At 44.5% G+C, this 9,960-nt stretch overlaps 1 pseudogene; it reads left to right on the forward strand.

The window, feature by feature from the left end:
- Positions 1–3,266: 3,266 nt before the first annotated feature.
- LOC123395345 lies at positions 3,267–9,310 on the forward strand (annotated as a pseudogene).
- Positions 9,311–9,960: the final 650 nt, after the last annotated feature.

Consider the following 9,960-nt stretch of genomic DNA (forward strand, 5'->3'; position numbering starts at 1 on the left):
GCCTGCATCATATTTTCGTGATCAAACAATGGCTGAATCATTCACCCGAACATTTGAGACAGGTTTGAAATCATTAACCTTTCATTCCACTCCACTTGGTTCTTCGACAGCGTTAGTTGTAGCCATGAACGAGACGGGCCGTAGGATCTAACTGAAGCCGAACGCTAAGGGCATGTTTGGTTCGTTGTATTGCATCTGGCTCGCATCCACCATACAAAATATAGATTGTTTGGTATGCTGTATGTGTAGTTGGACCTGGCCCGACAGATGAAAAAAAAACGCCTCCGGGCCAGGCTGCGGGGAAACGCAAGTTCGGGCCGTTTCCGCGAGCCTGCACCCGCGCGTGCAGCGACCCGCGCGTGCATCGCTCTCGCCTGGAGGATAGGGTTCCCTCCCGACGCATCGCTCTCGTCCCACGCGCCGCTCTCGTCCTCGCGCCGCGCCGCGCTCCCGTCCCCGCCCCCGCCCCCGCCCCGGCGAGCCGCTCCCGTCCCCGCCCCCGCCCCGGCGAGCCGCTCCCGTCCCCGCCCCCGCCCCGGCGAGCCGCTCTCCTCCCCCGCCCCGGCGAGCCGCTCTCCTCCCCCGCCCCGGCGACCCACTCTCCTCCCCCACAGGTTGGTTCTCCTCCTCCCTCAATCCCTCTCGGATCTGATAAGTACGCTGCCGCCAGAAACGCGAGGGAGGGGAGGTCCTGGCCATGGCCGTCGTGGCCATGGGAGTTGCTTCTGAGGCTGCTCCCTGGTTACCCCTGTTTAAATTTTTTGCACATATTCTATTTTGTTTTGATGTAAATATTATCAGTGTTAATTTATCAGTATTAAATCTGTGCTACATTTATATAGATGGATGACATCAGCAAGACTCGAGATACGCTGATAGTGCAAGCTGCTGGTTTGGTTGCTGTTTTGTGTGCATATATGGCCACTATAACTACAAGGGCTAGAATTAGAAATTATCGTGCTCCAGTCCGTTATGTTATGTTTGAGAGAGACATAGCTAGGTTGTCCAATCTACGTTTATCTATGATACCAATGATATAAATTGCCATGACCTACTAAGGATGAATAGGGCCCCATTTTATAACTTGTGTGCCTTGTTCCGTGACCGAAAGTTGCTGGAAGACAGCATTCATACCTCCATTGAGGAGCAGCTTGCAATGTTCCTTCTTTTAGTTGGGCACAACCATAGGTTTAGGGCAATGAAACCCATATTTAGGAGGTCAATTGAAGTAATCAGTCGATACTTTAAGGCAGTCTTATATGCAATTGGAGAGTTGCGTAATGAGATGATCCAGCCCCCATCCATTGAAGTTCATCCAAAAATCCTACATAGTAGGCGCTTCTACCCGTATTTTAAGGTAATATGTTACCATTTAGAATTTTATGGACATGCTGGATAACCAAATTTTACAAAATATACCTCACCTCTTTTCCTAGGTTTGTGTTGGTGCAATTGATGGCACCCATGTGCTTGCCAAGGTACCCGCTGCTATTGCCTCGGCATTTAGGGGTAGGAAAGGTGGCACCACCCAAAATGTGATGGCTGCAGTTGACTTTGACCTAAAGTTTACCTACGTATTAGCTGGTTGGGAAGGGTCAGCCCATGATGCACTCATTTTGGCCGATGCATTCGAAAGGAATGATGGATTTGTTGTCCCCGCAGGTATTAGTGAATCACTTTAGGGGTTTATCATCATTTGCTAACATATGATAATAACATCACACATGACCTTTTATTTGTTAGGAAAATTCTACCTTGTGGATGCGGGCTATGCCGTGCGGCCAGGGTTTCTTCCACCATATAGGGCTACTCGCTACCATCTTACTGAGTTTGGTGCACGTGTCCCTCAAAATGAGAAGGAGTTATTCAACCTACGCCACTCCTCATTGAGGATCACGGTTGAAAGGGCATTTGCAGCTTTCAAGAACCGGTGGAGTATTGTGGACAACAAGCCTCACCACCCTTATCCATCACAAGTCAAAATTGTACTAGCTTGCTGCATTCTTCATAATTGGATACTTCAGTGGGGAGAGGACGATTTTGTACCACCGGAGCACACTTGGACTGGGAATCCAGCCTCTGGTGGTGTTATTGACATAGAAAATGATAATAGAACCTGGTCACAAATTAGAGATGGTTGGGCTGGGCATATGTTTGCCAATAGGGGTAATTCTCATGTTTAGAGCTCAAGTGTTGGGCTGGGCATATGTTTGCCATTAGTGATGTAATATGCATTCTAAGATGTACTATGTATTATGTATTCTTTTATGTCACTATTTTAATTCCACTTTAATTCTTTTAGGTTTCAGCTCCATTTTAATTCTTTTATGTCACTATTTCAGCTCCATTTTAATTCTTTTATGTCACTATTTCAGCTCCATTTTAAATCTTTTATGTCACTATTTCAGCTCCATTTTAAATACTTTATATACTCTTACGTAATCAGATTCCTTTGTTTGCTTTGTACATAGAAGTGATGGCTGAGATGGGGGCTGATGGTGGGCATGGTGGTGGGAATCACCCATTGCGTTGGACATCTCCAATGTCTGGTTTCATGTTACGTCGATTTGTAGAGCTCATTGCTAGTGGAGTGAAGACTGACAAAGGCTTTAAGGAGGTGCACTTAAACCAGGTGGCTAAGAATTGTAGTGACCACTTTGGTCTTGCAGTACAGTCCTCAAATCCCAGTACAGTGCACAGGCACGAACCTGAAGAAGTGGCGCACCAACCCGTAGAAGGAAACCCTTACCAGCTCATGCTCGTCCGCCCTCGAGGCCGGCGCCGGCGCCGCGTGAGGAGGGCCCTTGGAGACGCTGAGCTGGAGCAGGTGTATGAAGCTTTCGGGGACAGGGGTCTCCAGGTACCCTGTGGGTTGCTGAGGAAGAACCATGGATGCAGGGGCCATGGGGGATTCAGTTCAACTGAACCCCCAATTCTTTTGGAGGCCACAAACCGGCGGGTGCGGCTTCGGGCGTATGAGACGGCTACGGCGGAAGGTCGGTGAGGCCCGGCGGGGCAACGCAAGCGGATCTGCTGCGGGTTTGGTGGTGGCTGGCTGGTGGGTACCGAGACCTACTAGGTCTTTGTGCGGGGTTGTGAAGTGGGAGCCCGGCAGCCGGCTCGAGCGACTCCACCGGTGAGGAGGAGAGCGCTGGCTATGGCGGGACGAGCGCGGGCGCGTGGTTGGAGGGAGAACCTTGCTCGGCGGCGGGACGAGCTGGTTTCAGACCTCAACCTACTGGTCAGATAGGGTACCTGGAGACCCCATGGCCCCTGCATCCATGGTTCTTCCTCAGCAACCCACAGGGTACCTGGAGACCCCTGTCCTCGAAAGCTTCATACACCTGCTCCAGCTCAGCGTCTCCAAGGGCCTTCCTCACGCGGCGCCGGCGCCGGCCTCGAGGGCGGACGAGCATGAGCTGGTAAGGGTTTCCTTCTGCGGGTTGGTGCGCCACTTCTTCAGGTTCGTGCCTGTGCACTGTACTGGGATTTGAGGACTGTACTGCCGTCTATCATTTGCAGGTCAAAAGTGTCTTCCAGGTGCTCCAGCGTTTCGACACGCCCTTGCTCTACTGGGACAAGAATGTGCCGGCCTACTGCGAGAAACCTGGGACGTATGTGTCGCATCTCTCGCGGGCGAGCCTCGGCTCCGTGCTCAAGCCCTTTCTGTTTGCGGCGACATGCTTGAAGCGAGCGGAGCTCTTTGTTGGGAAGGTTAGGTCGTGCGGTCACGGGACTCCGACATTGAGTGCGTTTGCTAGTGCGGTCGATTCATGGCTTATGGTGAGATGGCAGTTCAGGCCTTGTGTGTGTTTCTCATCTAGTGTGAGCAGATGATTTTTTTGTGCTGTTCTAATGTCTGTCTTCATTTGGACGCCAGAGGCTCCGGGAAGCAGCTCTCAAGGAGGAAGAGAAGTCGTTTCTTTCTGTTGATCGGACTGTGACTCTTTTGGCTTTAACTGATTCTATGTCAAGGTATACTTCTGTATGATACCTTGATGTCAAGGACCTCCATGTTTTGTGTTCTACTAATGTATGTGTTCACCTTTGGTAGTGAAGGTTAATACAACCCCTGTAACTAAATATAAGTTGTTTTTGCAGTTCAATATTTTTACGGAAATTAGCGACTCTGTTTCCTTTTTGGTTAGTTCTTCAAGGGAAAAAAGGAATATAAATGACAACTCATATTTTGAGTAGCAATTCCGGTGTTTTCATGTTAATTTAGCATTTTACATTCTAAACTAAATGTGTAGCCATTATTCACCAATGCTGTAAAATTCCTTGCAGTTTATGTTCGGGAGCAGAACATCTGTATCAAGTTGTGCATGGAGCTGTGCCAGACAGCTTTTGGGGTTCTGAGCAAACATTGCATCTAGTGAAGTGGCAGTCCATGTTGTGAACCATATTTTTAAAAAGTTAAATGAAGTCTGTCTTGTGGAAGATGGCGAGGTTGCAGCAGGGCCTAATTGTCCAAAATCTATCTGTTTATGCTTCTTTTCACAATGTTCACTAACCTTGATTTTAAATCTAAATTGTAGGGTGAGCCATATCATATGCTGCTAGTGATATTTGCTGGAACCTTATTACCTTATCTTCAGTGCCTTGATTCCTGGCTTTATGATGGTATTCTTGATGACCCTTATGAAGAGGTATTGAAGGAACATCTCTTGTAACTGATTTATAGCATAAGAAATTACTCAAATATATCTGCTTGTCAAACACTGGAACACTAGCATACGGTACTTCCATTCCTCAATCTAGAACTTTAACCGGAGAGTGTCATTCTTAATTTGTTATATGCTGTAAACCTTGTAGACTTCTACAAAGACATAAATAATTATTTGTTTCCTCATATGTTTTGGTCGACTGTCTAGGTTCCTGACCCCATATAAATATTACCTTTATATATGCTTATCCATAGGCCTGTTCAAAAAATGTTTCAGGTGAAATCGTAGAAACAATTAGCCTAGTTCAGTTTCCTTCTTTGATTGTAAACCGAGTTAGTACAGTTTTCACGGCTTGAACTCAACCCATTTTTGAACATGCATACTTATGCACATTCTTGTTTGAGGATTGAGAGAATCGATCGATCTATGCTGGTTGTGTGGAAAAGAGACTGATAATCGATCGAGAGAGAGGAAATCGAGACCAAGACGAATTAGATCAGGAAGAGACGAGTTGCGGTGTCGAAAAAAAGAAAAACTCTAAACCTGGGATCTGACACCATGTTAGAGGAGCAACTTATCTGTATTGCATAGCCCTTTGTGGTATGAGATTATTGTTCTTTGTTGTCTGAAATGTTACTTTTTCTTGGGCCAATGCTTTAGTTTTGTAAGTCATATAACCCTTTTTAAAAGGACCCTGATAAGTGCCATACGTGTGACGCAAACACATGGCAACTCTCAATGTTTTTTATGGCAAGTTTAGTGACGCGAGGATTTTAACTTTAGTTCTAAAGCATGGCAACTTCCTTTTCGGATGGCAAGTTTCAGTTTTTTTTTTGTTTTGTTTTTTCTTTTCGGATGGCAACTTTAGTTTAAAAAAACGTCAGGGCCGGAACGCTTCATGCCACACGTGTGACACTTATCATTTGGGTTTTAAATTGACTGCTGGAAGGTTACTAACTTACTTTGTCATGTCACACAGTAAACATTACATTTGATTGCACCAGTTTATTATAATCCTGTAGGATTTTCCATTTTTGCATTGCTGATTGAACTTTAAACGTTTTCTGTTTTCATTTGTGATGTAGATGTTCTTTTATGCAAATAATGCAGTTACGATAGATCAACCAGCCTTCTGGGAAATGAGCTATATGCTCAGAGTAAGAGGACCACGATCTGACAATTCATCAACCCTAACTGACAGTGAGTCTATCAGGACAAAGGAATCAAGCAAACAGGAACCAAGTAATACAGGAGCTTGCTTGAAAACCAGTAATCAAGGTTACACGGATATACTATGCCCGGTGTTCTTGAAGGATATCGCAAGGCCCATTGTATCTGCTGGAAAATCATTTCAGCTTGTTCAGCATGTTCAGAGCACACACCATATTAACTCATGATGGCACAAATGGTTTTGATGTTGATCAACGTTTCAATCACAGTAGTCGACAGAATTGGCCAGACGTATTAAGATCTGATATTCAAAACGGGCATTTAAGATGTCAAGATGCTCTTACAAAATCTGCAGGCCAGTTTGGACATGATGCTCGCGAAATGGGCCTCTTATCTTTGTCTGAGATTTTCTTGATATGCCTATCTGGTCTGTTAGAGAATGGTGACCATGTTTATGAATTCTTAAGAAGGCTGCGTGCTGGTAGTGCTCCAGTTGTCCAAGCTTTTTTGGAGTGTAAGAGTGACGCACAAGGAATGGAAGAGGCATGTGCAGAAAATTGCTCCGAGAAGACTTGGTTAAAGCTCTTAAGAGGTGCTATCTCAGGAAGAAAATATGATGGTATGGAGAAAACATTGTCCAAAGATGCTGTTACGGGGGATCCAATATTTGTTCATGGATACCTGCAAGATGTATCTTCCAATGCAGTAGAAATGCCTTTCAGTCCATGTTGCTATGAAAATACAGCCATCACTGCTTGCGGAGATGTACTGCAGAGGAATCCAAATTCTTGGAGTGATTTGAATATCTCTACAAGTTTTAACCTTCCTCCATTGAATGATGATAACATGCGGAGTGCTATATTTGGCGATCGCCAATCTGCTGGAACTAGCACCTGTGGCGATACACAGCCTACACCATCTTTTCCCAGACTAGATGGAACTGATTTTAAATTTGGTTTTCGGTTTGATGATTTGGAATATGTTCGTCAAGAGGATGATAGAAGGACCCTCGAGGAACTTTATGCATTTCCGACTCTTCTTCCTTGTGTAACTGTAAGAGTTGCTTCTGTAGTATTCTTTTTGTTCTTCATGTTTTCTCGTTAGCTATAAGCCTATGACCACATTGCCCTTCAGGAAAATGCCCCGTTGTCGGAGATTTTACCTTTGCAGAAAGATAGTACACTTGCATCACGAGTTCTGAAGTTTATTCAGAGCATGAGTTTGAAAGACCCTCTTCATCCAGTGGGTATTATCCAAGAATGCCTTTCTAAATGTATAAAGAAACAGGTCTGATCCATACTTATACTCACATTCCATTTCTTGTTAGTTCATCTGTATAACTGTTTTGTGCTTTCTTCCTCTTCGTTAGGTGGATCACATTGGCAAGCAAATCCTGTGCAAGCTAATGGGTGAATGGAGATTAATGGATGAACTGCTTGTATTACGAGCTATCTATTTGCTAGGATCAGGTGTGCCATCCAGTGGATTTAACCTTTTGCTGTGTTTTCCCCGACAAAATTTTCCATTGGACAGAAGAGTAGCCTTCACTTGAGAAATATATATTCTTTTGACAATGAGTAATGATTTCAATATGCTTCGAATAATCCAACGCGAGTTTTCAGGTGACATGCTGCAGCAGTTTCTGATAACAATTTTTGATAAGCTCGATAAAGGAAATTCCTGGGACGATGATTTTGAGCTGAATACTTTGTTGCACGTGATACTTTGCAAATCTACGTTTTGACTGATATCTATGTCCATCATTACTCTTACATTAGTCCCTGACTTGCAGGAATCCATAAGATATTCAGCTGATAAAATGCTCCTAACCGCTCCAGATTCGTTGGTTGTTTCATTAGCAAAGCATGACACACGATATGATGAGGAAAGTGCACCAACTTCCAGAAAAGGTCGTGCACAGGGTTTTCGCATCGATGCGCTTGATGTACTTAACTTCACATATAAGGTATTTCCCAATAACTACAGGGATTATCTGTATCATTTTCTGTGTGTGACAGTTTTCATGCATTCTTTTTGTGACAGGTGTCTTGGCCTCTTGATCTAATTGCCAATACAGAGGCTCTGAAGAAGTATAATAAGGTAATTATTTTTACAGCAAGTATTTAACAGGGCTGCATGTAAATGATGGCTTTGGTCATTTTGCTGGACCAGGTCATGGGGTTCTTACTGAAAGTCAAGCGTGCAAAGTTTGTTTTGGACGAAACCCGAAAGTGGATGTGGAAGGTACTCTGCCATCAGATCATCTCGTGCTACTTTTTTTGTGCAGTTACTATAGTGTTTACTGTTTGGTGTTGGATAATTGGATCCACTCTATCTTGCCAATGTGTGAGCTTCATTCTGATGTATCAACCATTTTCCTTTGGCAGGGCAGAGGCAGCACGACGCCTAATTTTAAACAACACTTAATAGTAGGGCAGAAGCTCCTCCATTTTGTCGATGCATTTCATCAATATGTCATGGACCGAGTGAGTTGAGACGGGTTAGATTTATTTCATTGTAAGAAGCTATGGCTGTCTCAATTTGAACTCGTTTCTTTTTGAGAAGGTGTATCATAGTGCGTGGACTGAGCTTTGTGATGGCATGGCATCTGCTACTACATTAGATGAAGTCATGGAAGTTCATGAGGCATATCTTTCTTCTATTCAGAGACAATGCTTTGTGGCCTCGGATAAGTTGGTGAGAACATGTTATTCTTACAAAAATCAATGTCAGGCTTGAAGTTCTGAACTATTGCTAAGAGTGTTTATTTCCCGTGTGTTTTCAGTGGGCTCTGATCGCCAGTCGAGTCAAGACTATACTGGGATTGGCGTTAGACTTCCACAATGTGGAGCAAACTCTCGGCACCGGAGGGACCGCGGCATCTGTTAGGGCAAGATGCGAGATGGAGTTGGATCGGATCGAGAAGCAATTCGACGAGTGCGTCGTGTTCCTCTTGAGGGTATGCTTCTACCTACTTCGGCAAAATTTGATGATCCCTTATGTTGTCCAAAATTTATGTGTCAGTAGATTTACTGCTGAAATCCCTTTGCAGATCCTATCTTTCAAGCTGAACGTGGGCCACTTTCCCCATCTCGCGGATTTGGTCACGAGGATCAACTACAATCACTATTACATGTCTGACACCGGAAGCTTCACTGCGATCCCTGGGTCCCGTGCTCGGCAGCAGCATTGATAGGATTGTAGGTGCTTTTCAGCTCCATTTGTGGGGAGTGTATATAAACCTGACATGGCCAGGCCGAGGTAGCACGAAGCAGTTCCTAAATTCCTTGGGTTTTAGTACCACACAATTCTGAGGATGTATCTTCTTTTGACCGCATTCTGAGGATGCAACTTCCTTTTCCCAAGTTTCAGTGTATGTGTGAGTATGTTGAAGAGATTGGGTCTTCTTGTGTCAGGACAAAGTTGCGATGCTAATTTCTTCGAATGGATTGATCATCCATCAAGGACCCATATACCCTAAGGGCCAATTCCATCCCCCCCCTCCTAATTAACATAATATAACACGTTTTTGCAAGTTAACATATCTTGCAAAGACGTGAGGCAGAGGCATTATACAACTCTGAAATGTATTTTCCATATATATACATTGGGAAAGTGCTCTCAAAAGTGATAGCCATATCATTGTTATTCAAAGTTAGTCAGATGGACTGCATGCATTCAGGACACAATCAACAATGGAGCTGCTTTCCGGACATCACATCGTACTAATAATTACTGAACAAAAGTATCCTCCATCATTTTGGCTTTGCAACAATGTTGTCTGGCCTGATAACATTTGGAAACATACAAGAAATCCTCGAATTTTGGCCAAGAGGCCAAGAGCTCATTAACCAAAGAAGAAAGAACTCATCGGTAGCAGATGCTTCATGTGATGGTGCTCATCATCAGAGCATGTATGTTCTACAGGCCATTATGGCATGTACGAATAACGAAATGAACAAGCCTGCCTTGCCAATAATCCATATTCGGACGGTCTCCAGGCCACCGCATACGTATGGATTCCGGAAGCCATTCAACACACGTCTATTTCTGTCTGTCGTATACGTCCGGATTCCGGAATCCTCTTTCCTTGGAGTACACACTAAGTCTTCACTCGAATTCT

This window comes from Hordeum vulgare, chromosome 5H (assembly GCF_904849725.1).
Source record: "Hordeum vulgare subsp. vulgare chromosome 5H, MorexV3_pseudomolecules_assembly, whole genome shotgun sequence".
Lineage (NCBI taxonomy): Eukaryota > Viridiplantae > Streptophyta > Magnoliopsida > Poales > Poaceae > Hordeum > Hordeum vulgare.